General features: G+C 36.7%; 1 protein-coding gene across 2 annotated transcripts in view; it reads left to right on the top strand.

Moving 5' to 3' along the window:
* Positions 1 to 14,591, top strand: part of ARHGAP15 (Rho GTPase activating protein 15) — a 645,466-nt gene that overhangs the window by 257,608 nt on the left and 373,267 nt on the right. The gene's annotated exons all lie outside the window — the stretch shown is intronic.

Genomic DNA, 14,591 nt, shown 5'->3' with positions numbered 1-14,591 from the left:
AATTCATAATACAGGTGCAGCTCTGAATATTACAGAAAGAAACTAGCATCCCCGGGCAATGTGAATAAGAGATGACCCTGGACTATTAGTTAAGTGAAGCTGTATCTTGGTGTGTGAATGACATGTTAAGAAGATGATATAATGTGGCATCCTGGTTCTTGTATTTTGAAAATACTTGAATATTGTTTAGGGTCATTTGCATTTATTTAAAACAAGACTAATTGTATTAAAACAAGTCTAGTTGCGTGTATTTAAAACAAGTCTAGTCGAGTGAAGTCTTCATTCAAATTCTTTTGCTGAATATTATATGGCCTACAAAGAGTTGTTTGGCTTTGCTGTGATTTTAAGGTGCACTTCAGATTTATATTCTCCCCAGATGATTATATTTTCCTGGAGAATGTTGATGCATTCCCTCCAGCTTTGACTTCTCATATTCCCTTCTTTACCCTCATCTTATTGGATGTCTGCCATCAATATTAAATTGTCTTAATCCTGATTTTTCTACCTATTGCTGCTTTTGCAGTTGGCGCTGATTCTTATGCCCCTTGAAAGGTACTTGTGTGGCAAAAGATTGAAAAAAAAAAAAATTGGCAGTTGTTGTCAGGGTTAATGTAGAAAAATAAATCTCTTATATTGCCAGTTTGGATTTACTTCTCATTTTTAATGGCCCCAACAGATGTTGGAGGAATCCTCTACTTCCTGCACACTTCCATTTTTACAGCTGGTACTGCTTGACTGGTTCTTGACTTTGGGGGAGCAGTTCCTGGGTGTTTACACAGTGATTTACAGGCACCCTCTCACTGTAGACTATGACCATCCTCTTGTGTCTTTTTTTTCTTGCGATTTTTCTTGAAACTGATGTCACTGTCTCAATGCAGCACCTCACAAATTTCTCTAACCCAGTGTTTCCTAAGCAATAGATTTTTTCCCTACTGTGCAGCATTCTGAAATGTTTGGTATGTTAGATTTAAAAAAAAAAAAAAAAACAAGCATAAAGGAGAGGAGGTACAAATAAGAGGTGATTTTCAAACGTAGCAAATCAGGCAATCTATCCTTTTTGATATCTTTGTATCTTTTTCTTATTTTTTCCCAAAGTATTCATCACAATTTTCATTTGGGTGGTTCACTTGATGCCTTTGCTTTTTCCTAAAACCCCCCTCCTTTCTTTCCTTCCTTCCTCCCTTTCCTCCCTCCCTCCCCCTCCTTCCTCTCCTTCCTCCCTTTCCTCCCTCCCCTTCCTCCCTCTCCTTCCTCTCCTTCCTCCCCTTCCTCCCTCTCCTTCCTGCCCTTCCTCCGTCTCTCCCTTTCTCCCTCCCTCCCTCCTCCCTTCCTTCCACCAGCCTCAGTGGCACTAGCTTCCAAAAACTGTACTATTATCCTAAGGCTACTGTAACAAAGTACCACATAAACAGGAGACTTAAAACAGCAGTAACCTCTTGTCTCACTGTTTTGGAGGCTAGAAATCTGAAATCAAGGTGTCTTCAGGGCACGCTCTCACTGAAACCTAGAGGAATCGCGCCTTGCCTCTCTGGTTTCTGGTGGACAGCTGGCAATCTTTGGCAGTCCTTGGTGTGTAGCTGGATCACCCAAGCCTCTGCCTTTGCTGTCACATGGTGTTCTCCTTGTGTGTCTTCACATTCTCTGTGTATGTCTGTCTCAGAGTCCAAATTTCCCTTTTGGTAAGGACACGAATCGTCTTGAATTAGGGTCCCCTTAATGACCTCATTTTTAACTTGATTAGCTCTGCAAAGACCCTGTATCCAAATCAGGTCACCTTCTGAGGTACTGGGGGTTAGGACTTTAATATATCTTTTCTTGAGGGGGACATAATTCAACCCATAACACCAACTAAGAACAGAATTTTCCTCACACTTGCTTCCGAAAGAAATGTTGACAGCTTTTAGCAATTGGGAAGATCCCGTGAGGCTGAAAGTGCCATCGCCGGCTGCTGTCTTGTCTGCGACTTTTCCGTGCTGTTCACTTGCTCTCTTGGTTTGAGAGTTCCCGTAGCAGAAAAGGCAGAGTCAGACACAAAACTCTCATAAAAAGCATTTGCTTAAGCGACAGATTCGAACCACAACCTTTGCAAGAAGCTCTTTAGTGAACTGTGTAAAATTTGCTTGGTAAACATCCCGACTCGAGAAAAGAAAAACTATCAAGCGTTGTGAGAAAGAAAATTATCAAGTACCAGTAACACTAGCCATAGTTTTATTTTCTTCCCAAATTGTATTACGTAGACATGTATGAAGGTTGCAGAGGATACCAAAAAAGCTTATCAACCCTCAACTGTAATGCCCTGTTTCAGTAATTAATAAAACCATTTAAAACATCTTTTAAATTATACTAGGGATAGGAAAAAAACACGTTAGAAATGACATTTCAGAACTATTGCACAATTTGCCTAGTTTTCTTCTAATAACAAATAATTTATAATCATCATCGTCACTTCTGTTGGAAAATGGAGGAAAATAAAACATTTTTCTCAAGCAGATTTCTTGGCTCACTTATATAAGGTTAGCATGGCAATACTTTTATTTGAATGTATCTTTAAGAATTAGAAATAGCCATGAATATTCTTGATTACTAATAAAATTAAACTGTTTTAATGTCAAAAAGAATTATATTTACAAATCCTCTGTCGTTAATAATGCTGCTATAAACCTATGTGGAATCCAAATTGTCTCTCTCGGAAGTGCTTTATTGAAAGTAATTATGCCAAATATGGAAAGCATACACAATAATTTGTATCACGTTCTCGATATTAAGCCAGATCCTTGCAGTTCTCAAACAATTTTTCAGTATGTTAATTTGATTTAAATTTTTAAAAAGTTGATTCGGGAAACTGTAGAAAAACAAAATAGTTAAGCCAGTTGTTCAGACAAAACCAGTAATTATGTGCCTAAAGTATTTTGTCTCCTAATTCGTTTGCTTTGACATCACATAGACCAAGTCTTACATATGGTAGCTGATACTAGACCATAAAAGGTGTTATGCAGTGAAATACTAAACAAATCACATTGGACAAATCTGATAAAACCAATAGTCTAGGGGCAGGACTTACAAGATGGGGTGTTAGAGTCTATGATGAAATATTTACAGCAGCAATAAAGAAACAGGTATTGGAGAGAAAACTAAAATCGACAGTCACCTGCATGATCTTCTGGGGCCACCCTGGAAACTCCTTGCCATCCTCCTCAGACAAGAGAAAAGTCATCATTAGGCTCCCGAGGGTAATTCAACCTTGCAGATGACTATTCCTCTACTTGGAAATAGTTTGACTATACGTAAGTGAAAAAGACTCTTAAGAATTTTATTTTAAAATTTTATTTTAAAAATCTCAGGACATTTAAACGTATGCCTGTTGATTTTTTTTTTTCTTTTCGTTGATTTTTCATGGAGTTGATGGAGATAAAAAGATCAGCCTGGCAGCTTGCTGGCATGGAACTGGAGTGTTTAGGGTTTGTTTTGCCTTTTTGCAAGATTGGTCCACAAGAACTTTAAAAGGAGAAAAAGACGATGCAAATTAAATACGTTAGAAACGTATGTCCCATCTGTTTTTATTTCATTTTTAGAATAAGGTTTTCATACCTTCTTTTATTTTTATATTCTATGATACCACACTATAATGTTGGCCACCTCAGAGACTAACTAAATTAGCTATCCTGACCATATGGAAAGGAAAAGCTTTACCAGCTAAAGAAACAAATTTAACTCAGGCAAAAAGGCCTATGTGTTTTAGAGTTAAAAAAAAAAAATGTTGCTAAGTACATAGTAGGGGAATGTAACCCACCTGCATAAGTAAAATTTGAAAAGAGATTTGGATATTCAAAATAGCTGTCTCTTTTCTTGGCGTCATTCAGGAATCACCCATATTTGAAGTGTCCTTCTGTTGTGCTATCATCTGGATGTATTTGTAAGTAAACTCACAATCAAAGACATGAAGGCCCCTTGAAAGACCATCTATTTCTGCCTCTGCCTCTGAGAAAAATTAATCCTAACCTGTCCGGGTATACCTTACCTTACCCCATTATGGTGGGGCTGGCGGGGAAGCTTCAGTGCATACAGAGAAAAAAACCTTTTCCCTAATATCTTTACTTTGGAACACTGAATAAGACATTCCTTTATAGAAAGAGATTTTGTTTCATTCTACAAAAGCCAATACTGTCAAGTACTTGATAGAAGCCCTAGGCTACCATTTTATTTTACCTAGAGAGAAGTTTCTCATAAATTCACCATGTAAAATTGATGACTGCTTCAGTAATCTACCAATCTTAGGTTTTTATATAAACCATAGTGAGGGAATAGAGCTTGCAGAAGTCAAGCATATGTTTTCTAGCCACACAAAGAGTAGAGGAGTGTCTGCCTGATCTAGGACCACTTTGAGTTGACACATACAGTTATTTACAATGATTGAGAACATCATAGTTTATGCAGAACTCATGAAGACAAGACAAATAGATGGGTAGAGAAGATTAAAAGAAAGTCAACTGAAGTGTTTTCTGTCACTTGACTGCAACTCTCAGCACAGGACCACTCAACTTTTAGAGTGCTGAAGTTAAAATTCTCTTTATTTCATCAGAATAATAGCTAAACTTATAAGTGAAGGCATATGTTTTGAGAATTTTTCTGTATACATTGGAAAGGCCTTTTTTCTGGACACTCCTACCAGCAGGCATTTCACCAAAGTTCATACCAATTACTAAAATTACCTGAATGTATTCAAAATGTGTCTCCATATATTTTTTCTGTACTAAGGAAGGGGGAATTATAGTAATAGTTTCTTTTCGCAAATCATGGGACACTCAGTGTAACCATTATTTAGCCTGTAATATAACTTTCCAACTCTCAGATACCAAGCTAGTAGAATGGCTTTGAAGTACCACCATATCATTCTCCTAAACTAAAGCCGTTTGTTTGTACTAGATGAAACAACTAATCAAGCAAAAGTATTTTTTCTTTAGAAAATGCAGATGTCTTAGATAAACATTGATCTAGATTTTTTAGGTTCTTCGATTCGTATCTGTATTAATATTAAGATAACCAGAAGAGACAGAACTATACGACCAGTTAAAAGGCCATCTCAGCCTCTAGCAGTCGTGGTTGATAGTGGAACACAGTGTTAATGCTCTGAACTACATAAATAAATACTTCCTCTCTATCGTTTCTTAGGACATCTTAACTTTCATATTCAACTCGAATCATTGTCATAGTCCAGTTTATGGCCAAGCATAAAGAATGAATGGTTTCCTTAAAACATACATGATGTAATTCACATTATCAATAGAGGGAGGAAACGCAGATGAATTCCACTTGAGGTATATTACAGCCTGAGACCACTCAGCCACCAACACAGAGCTGATAAGATCGTTTGTGTATTCTCAGGTTAGATGTTATAAACTAGACAAAAATGGCCATGGGTTTTTCCAGGGAAAAAAATGTTAAAATTCTAAATAGATATGGCCAAATATGCAATTTTCTACTATGAGTTAGTAAAATGAGCCATAGATCAAAAAATAGAATTTTCTTTAATTTAGAGCTTGTTTTGTAGTTAAGGAATACAATTTTTGCAAATGCCAGTAGGGAGAAAAAAGGAGAAGCACAACTTGTCTCGGATTGAAAGGAGAAAAATCAATGCCTACTGAAGACTGTTGCTTGAGAAGGCAATATATAAATAAATACTAGCTCTTCAGGTAAAGCAAAATTCAAAAATATTAGTGAGAAATAGACTGAGGTTAGAATATCTTTCTTCACTCACATAATAAAGGGCCAACAGCACACACGTACACATACATTGCTGGAGTGTCCACTTGTACACATATTTATCTTCAAAATGGCCAGCTTATAATATTGTATAAAGGTTATTTGTTTCACAGTACAAATATATACAACAGAGTACAAGCATGCACAAGACCCTCACTACTTTGCCATGTAATATTTTACCACAAATAGTTATAAAACATTAATTCCTTGTTTTTTTGTTTTGGTTTTTTTTTTTTTTTTTTTTTGCGGGGGGCGGATCATGGATGGAGCTGGGGGTCATTATCCTTAGCAAACTAATGCAGGAACAGAAAACCAAATACTGCATATTCTCAATTTTAAGTGGGAGCTAAGTGGTAAGAACTCATGGATACAAAGAGAAACAACAGACACTGAGACCTACTTGAGGGTGGAGGCTGTGAAGAGGGAAAGGAGAAAAAATAACTATTGGGTACTAGGCTTAGTACCTGGATGATGAAATAATCTGTACAACAAACCACCGTGACCCAAGTTTACTTGTGCAACTTGCACATGCACCCCTGAACCTAAAATAAAAGTTAAAAATCATTAATACCTAGGGAAAAAAGATGAAAAAGAGTTAAGATAGTGATTGCACATTTTTGTAATGGTGGAAGTTCACTGAATCAACTAAAGGAATTTAGGAACATTGATGAATGTTGAATGAAAGTAATTTTTATCTGATGTCCTGATACCACTGATAATAAGTGACAATGATTTTGAAAATTAAACAGAATATAAGAGTCCCAGCTCAGGAATCTCCTTCACATTTGTTATTAGATCTTATCTTTGATGAGTGAACTCTTTAAAAAAATAAAGATTAGCTGCCAATAATACTGATAATATAAATGCCAATTATTGAGCACCCATTGTGAGCCAGGCTCTGTTCTACACTCTTTTAAATTATTAGTCAACAGATTCACAAAATGAATTGGCATTGTATTGACATTTTACAGATGAAGAAACAAACACAGAGCAGGTAGAGAACTTGCGTATGCACACGTAGCTAGTCCACGGTTAATTACCAGGTATGAACCAGGCCATAGAGATGAAAAAGAATAGAATGCATTATTGAATCTTCCCAAAATAGAAAAAAAAAAAAAAAAACACGACTACTGATCCTTATTACAAAAAGTGGGAAAAAACACTGAGTTCTTAACTGCTGCCCCAGAACCTTTGTGGGTACCCTTATCTGAAGGTGAAAGAATACACATACACATGCACGCACGCATGCACATACACGCATACAAGCAAATGATATTCAGAAGATCTCTTAAACAAGCCCCCTGAAATGCCTCAAAGACTAATACTTTCCATTTTCTTTCTAAAATGTTATTAACTCATATCAACACTACTGAATACTGCTAATATTCCACTTTTTTGGTATGCCTATGTTACTGTGCACCTGACAGTTGAGTGGGGTACTTAAAAAGAAAACTATTTGTTTCCAAAATTATTCATGTTATTTATAATTAATATACAAATACATCATTTAATTAAATATTACAAGAACCTATGAAATAACAGTGTTCAAAGAAGCTGTCATTTGTATGAAAACCAAAGGTGAATGCTTTGCAAGACTTGATAAATAAGTTGCTAAAAGAAATTTTCCCAAATTAGATATATGAGCAAGACAACTGTGAAAAGCTGCAAAGGAAATCTTAAAAATCCAGAAGGATTCTGCACTTGGTTTACTTTGTATGTATCACTGAATTTGCACTCTAACGAAATCAAAAGTAGAAATTACGTGATACACTACAGATGGGTTTATGGGAGAGAGATAGCACAAGCCCCCAAACTTTGGCCTTCAGACAAAGAAAGGCTTTGGCCCTACATAAGAATGTTGCCAACTAAATATGTGTATGTATTTGTTTTAAACTTAATAGGCTTAGGGAAGCATTGTGTATGTATAAACTATACATACATACATATGTGTTTATACATACACAGTGCCTATAATGATTCTTCTTAATTTTTTAAATTTCTCATCAAGTATTGGTCTTAATTGTTTCTTTTAAGAGTACTTCTGTAATTATTACATCTAACTTATATATTCCATTCATTTGTAATTTAATTGCATGTCCAATGTACAGCGGAAACAATCAGAATCTCCACAAAGGCCAGTGCCATTTTGTAAAATCTTTTTAAAGGATTAATTCAATTATGTTATAATTAAGCATAAATGTCGATATGAATACTTTCAAGTCTCCAGTTCATATTATTATATGTCAAGTGGAGAATTATTTTTTTTTAATTTGGTAAACTAGTAGTTTAGAGAGTTTCAATGTAGGTAGTCCCTAAAAATATGTAGGTGGACTGTGAAATGTCTCATATGCCTTGCTAATTTCAGTTTCTAAAAGGAATAGCTTAATATTTCTATTTTCTGTTTCTTTTACTCAGACATTTTTTGTTTTTTACAAATTGTATTTAGTATGTGTTTTTGAAACACAAAACTGGCATGTTAGTGTATCTGGTGAATTTACTATTAAGCCCAGGTCTGTACCAGATGGGCAGGTGAAAATGTGATTATGAGGTGTGTGGCGATACATCCATCTCTGTAATACTTGACTCTCCAGGTGACTTGTGCGTCTGTTACATTCATGAATTCACTTTATGGTTATTCTTAGAGATACTGAAAGAAGCAACCTTACACCACACAAGGTCTATGGAAGAGAAAAAGTTCCCTCCTTTAATACAATCACAGTAAATGTTTCATAACAACCAGATAAATAGAAACACGTCAGCATTTTCCCTTGGCAGGTTCAGAAGTTTGATGCTGAAATACTGGTTTGCACATCTAGATCAAGACTAAAGTGAGTTTGCTTATTTCATAGGAAAATGCAAATTGAGGCTTAGGTTGCACCTTTCTATATCACTGTTTTGGTAAGTCCACATGGGGCAGACAAAGTCAAACACCAGCTAGGTGGTAGAATTCCCCAAATATTCATCTGTGCTGAAACCTTCAAAAGTCAGGTGCCTGGAGAGCTCATTTAATGAAAGGGTTATCTCTGCCAACCAGTGAGTAGCTGATATTTTTTTTCACCAGAAGTTGTGAAATATTATTTATGTATGTAGAAGACAGGGGCTTCCTGCTGTTGTTGTTTACTTGTGTGTTTGGGCAAGTTTCCTCCTTTCCAGAAAGCAAGTTTTCCATAAAAGCAACTTTGCAACGGCCCTACTCCTTTTGTTTGATACCCCAGGCAAAAAGCTTTTCATGGTATTGAAATAATTTTCATTTAAAAACAGGGAGCTCAGATGAACCAGTCCTTTATTTAAAAAAAAAAAAAGGCAGTAAGGTATCCTTGGTTAACTTTTTAGTTATTTAAAAGTAGCTTGTTGAAGATTGAATATTTCTATGTTTCACTAGAGCCTTTAAATATAAAAGAGATATGAGACTATATCTGACACCATCAGGCATATTATATTAAAATTTATGAACAACTTCATCAAAAACCACTTTCCCTCTCCTGCATAGAGACAGATTTGTTCTGACATAAACGTTACATGGCTGGTTGCAGCCTCAGATTAATGCGAAGACCCTGGCGATTCCTTTTAGACGTTATTTTATGAAATAATACCTGTCAGCTGCTGCCTGATCCTAGAAAAGGGGGCAGGTTTTCCAGGTCATCTTGCCATCTGTCAGCTAAAGCTCATCTGTCCCTCCACATTACCACCTGATCTGTGCTAACAGGCCTCACGGGGAGGCCTGCTTCATTGGCCCAGTGGGAACCAGGGAAAGAGACTGTGAGAGGACATCACCTGTGATGCTGAGATTTAATTATCGCTGAAGTGATGAAGATGTGCACACAGATTGAAATGCTTTTGAATAAATTCATGGAGCCAGGAGATGCTCTGCCCCACTCTCGGCTTCCCCCTCCCTTCCTTTTCTCCCTCTTTTTAGCCCCAACTCCCAGCCAAGTGTGCTTCCTAGTTCCCACACAAAGCTTGCAGATCCCCCCCGTGGATATTTCCAAGTATACCCTTGGAAAACACATGCACACGCACACACACACACGCACACACACACACGTGCAAACAGAGAAATACACCTGCTAAAGTACCAACCCAAAGGGAGGGAACAATCCGTGTACTCCGGGGAAAATTTGCCTCCGCTTTTTACAGCAACCCTGATTATTTTCTGCCAAAGTTCCTTGTTATCAAATTTTAAAGCCGTATTGATTGTTGCTGGCTTGAAAATCAGATTTCATTGTGGGACCAGCTTTTTACCTAGGGTTTTATACTCAGTTTGTGGTAACGCCAGCACAGAGTTACCTGGGGTCTCCTGGGGAGAGTTAATGCTAAAGTTCACAGCGGAGGTGGAAGCACGGTAGAATATAAAAGGTAAAGAAGGGCATAGGAAGTCCCCGGAAATCCCTGTGACTGGGCTCTCTCACGTTCTCTGAATCAATACCCTGCACAAAAGTTATTACAGGTCCAGGCCTTTTTGCCTTCAAAGCTGCTTAGGCAGTATGTGGCATTAATTCCCTCCTGTACAAAAATGTAGTTGATAATCACCTGGCTGAGGAAAGGATTTAAGGCTAGAACAGCAGATTTCCTCACAGATTACAGAATAAAACCTAGTTTCTTGGGATAAATCAGGATAATTAACTGTAGTGAAGTATGTTACCCTTGTTGATTCATGTCCATGTGATACCTCTGTTAGATGCAACCACAGAGAAACATTTATGCCATAATGTGAGGCGAGATCTGATTTCTACCAAAGCATGCTATGCAGCACAATGCAGGTGTTCATTTTCTTGGTTTTGGGGAGCCTGCCTTCAGTCTGTAGGTCAGTTATTAAGCAAGCACTTAACTCAATTGATTCCTAATTATAAAGTTAGGAGAGAAAATGACACACTACCACCAGGCCCCTTTCCTGCCACCTTGTGAGCAAAGTTGCATGGCCTTGAACTGCTCTTGACTATGTGGCTGTCAGAAGTCACAGAATTTCCTTCCCACCATCACTTGCAGAGCAGGATACCCCTTTCCCTGAGAAGCAAGATTTGGAACAGCCGAAGAAGGCCCAAGGGTTTTTCTAGCACAGTGGTAAACTGAAATTGTATATTTCCTTTTTCTTTTTAAGGGAAATCATGAGCAAACATTGCCTTAATTCACATTTCAAAAATAATTACTACAGATTTCAAGACATTTATCATGTTGTCATTGGAACTTGGGAAAGGTTATTCTTGTGGTACTTCAGGTCACAAAAAAGAATGTATTATTAGAAACTAACACATAGGCTATCCAAGAGATTCCTGAGGGGAAATTAGAGGTCCATTGGCTTTGGAAAAAAAAAAAAAAAAAAAAAAAGTGACAGGAATGAATTAGGTAACAGGGGCCCACAGAAACTTACCATGCTCTGAATGGTGTTTCCAAGGTAACTCCAATCCATTACGTGATACGGTTCTTGTGAGAACACGCAGGAAATGTGCTTACAGTCCCTGTTATACTTTTCCAAATATTTACTACTTTTATTCTCTGCAATGGCATGGATTTTTATGAAGCTGCCATTTTCCAATAATTTTAGAGAAATGTTAAATATAAATAAGTATATAATAGAAAATATTTTAAAAGAAATATTATCCTGCCAAGTCTTTTGTCATTTGATCCACATCATCAACTTTCAGAAATATATTATTTGTAAAAATATATATTGAAATTATATCTTCTGAAAGACTTATATGTCGTCCATTTTTTCAACAGATGTAGATTTAAAATCCTATACATGCAATTGAGTGTTAAATCCTACCTATATGATGTGGCATGTTTAAGTAATGAATGTATCTCCACAATATATCCCCTTAGCTCACAGCAACACATATATACTCTACTCATAGAAGACAAATGAGATTTATTTTGGATAGCTTTGGATGAGTGTGGCTGTTTCAGCAGCTTGAAGTAATGCTATGAAATCAGCAAGTCAAGTAGAGATGGATGAGGTATTAAAGAAACATAAATAGAAAATTAATGAATGTGCTGAGAGTTTTTTGTTTTGGTTTTTTGGGAGTATAGAAAATTCTGTACGGTACATATGTCTCTATGATATAATCTTGACCTTTGGGTGACTGGTCTAGTTTTCAACAAAAGTCATTATCTTTGGAGAGTTGTTCAGTAATTAGTGAGAAATTTTTTTTTCAAACTAACTCATTGTAGATGTGTGTCTCAAGACAGAAATCTCGATAGATAAAAAACCTCATAGTCAGGCTTAAAAATACAGAGTATATGTTAAGTGTGTGTAAAGGAGAAGAAGAGGGAGAGAAGGAAGGATGTTTTTCAGACACAGCTTTTTCCCCTCTTTTATAAAAAGAGATGATTTAAAACCTTTTATTATAAAGGTTTCTGTCCCTGTTTTCAGTTTTGGATTGCTGAAATTGAAGAAAAATAAAGTTAAACCTAGAGAGCTCAAAGATCTACCCAGCTAAAGCTAGCTTCCTCTCTCTTTTGCCTAGATTATAAGATTTAGATTATTATAAAATTTTGTAATCCAGGGACTATCATTGTTAATATTGCATTTTATGCATTAAGTGCTAGGTCTTATATCACCAATAATAATTTGTCCACTAGACATCATTATTAATATTAAGAAGAATGCAAGTTATCCATAATTTATCTTTTAGAAAATCTCTCTGGATAAATTACAAGAACTCTTATGTTATTACTTAATTGGTACTTAAGAAATCCAAAGTGAGCTGGGCACGGTGGCTCACGCCTGTAATCCCACCACTTTGGGAGGCCAAGGTGGGTGGATCATGAAGTCAGGAGATCAAGACCATCCTGACCAACATGGTGAAACCCCATCTCTACTAAAAACACAAAATTAGCCAGGCGTGGTGCTGCGCACCTGTATCCCAGCTATTTGGGAGGCTGAGGCAGGAGAATGGCTTGAACCTTGGAGGCAGAGTTTGCAGTGAGTGGATCGTGCCACTGCACTCCAGCCTGGGTGACAGAGCGAGACTCTGTCTCAAAAAAAAAAACAAAACAAAACAAACAAACAAAAAAAATCCAAAGTGAAATTTGGAGGAAGGACATTAAGGTGTCTTTCACAGGACTGTCTTCCCGGTTGGGACATAATTAAAACAAACACTTCAAATTGCTATTACCGTACAGCCAATCTGACTGTAGGAAGAGCAAGCTACTGGAAATATCCACTGGGCAAGCAATACTTCTCAGTAAACATTTGTCAGCATTGGCATTCTTGTGAGCTGGAGGGTGGAACCCAACAGGGCCATGTCCATCCTGCTTCTGTGGTTTAGGAAGACAGCAAATATTAAGTGTTTTTCTAAAAACTCCACCCTTTTCTAGAGCAAGGTTATTAATTATTGTTGCATATACACAGTGATCACTAAATAAGCCTACAATACATACAATGGCAACTTAATTAGAGCTTTTCAAATGGACTTCTTTGCTCATCCAGTGCGACACACACTTAACTTCCATACAACTTTAAGCTACAACCTCGTTACCATTCTGCATAAACTAGTAGACTCTCAGCTATGAAAGCAGCCACAAATATGCTAGTCTGTGAAAGATGGCGAAATGTCCAAGGTGACTCAAGAGCTAGTGATAGCCAAGACAAGAACGCAAATGACTCTCTCCCTTGTTGGAAAGTTGTAAAAAAAAAAAAAAAAAGGACTGCAAAATTGTGGACATATGAAAAAGTAATGAGACTATGGCAAGAATAATTGTTAACAGTGCAGCATGGTTTCCAAGAGACCTTGACTGTACATTATAGATGCCTTATGCCCTCTGTAAGTCACCAACCCAGAGGACTCTTTTAATGGTGATAATGATAAAGAGAAATTCTGTCATCCTCTCACATTCCAAATGGCCACTTTAATGACTAGTAGTGTCTTCTACCTGCTGAAAACAACAGAAATTAAAATATGAAGAGTTTCCCAGGTTAGGGAAGCCATGTTTCAGGAATAGGCATCTTTTTTTTTTAATCCTAGTTGAGGACTTAGGATAAAGTACAAAGAATCGTCCCATACACTTCAATGTGAGTTGTATTTCACATTTTGAAATGCTTGTTAGAGTTAAGGAGACTGGAGAAATCCTAGGTTACATGATAAAATGAGTTTTCAGAGAGCAATGAGACAGTTTATTGATCAGCTGATTACCTTGCTATGTGTTATGACAAGGAGGAGAAAAAAGAATCCAAGACTCCAGCCTGTATCATATTTTCAAGAAAAAAATTTGAAACTGGTTGAAATTTACCATTCAGAGGATACAGTGAAGAAGGCAAGGAGCAAGAAAGATTGCTATGCTTAGTCTGAAAGACACTGTCTTTCTGGATCACCTACTACCATATTTAGCAACCAAACCAAACATAAATAATAAAAATTCAAAGCACATAGATTATAAAATGTGAATAATAATTAAAAAATGAATAGTTGTTTACATTAAAGGAGCTTAAAATTTATTGAGGAATAGTCATTACTAATATAAGAATATCAAAGAGGAATTAAATCAGATTGTGGGAGGGGAGCATTTCAGCTTGACTTTAAATAATTGAGTAGATATTCAACAAGCAAGGAGGTGAGAGCGATTTCAAGTGAGAATGAGTGATGTCTCAAGTCAATAGAAATGTTCCAGCCCCTCTCATATTTCTGACCTAGAACTAAGAATTCACTGGTGAATAAAACAAAGTCGATGACTTCATGGTGTTTGTGGTCTAAATCAAAAGAAGGATACTAAGCAAATAATTATTCACGCATTTGCAGAGAGCTGTTCAAGAAGAGTACAAAGTACAATGGGAACACCCACATAGTTACCTATAGAAGATGTTCTTGCGATATAAAAAGAAAAGGAACATAATT

Source organism: Hylobates moloch, unplaced genomic scaffold (assembly GCF_009828535.3).
Source record: "Hylobates moloch isolate HMO894 unplaced genomic scaffold, HMol_V3 SCAFFOLD_24, whole genome shotgun sequence".
In the NCBI taxonomy this organism is placed as follows: Eukaryota; Metazoa; Chordata; class Mammalia; order Primates; family Hylobatidae; genus Hylobates; species Hylobates moloch.
Note: the sequence above shows the minus strand (reverse complement) of the source record. Positions and strands in the feature narration are given on the sequence as shown.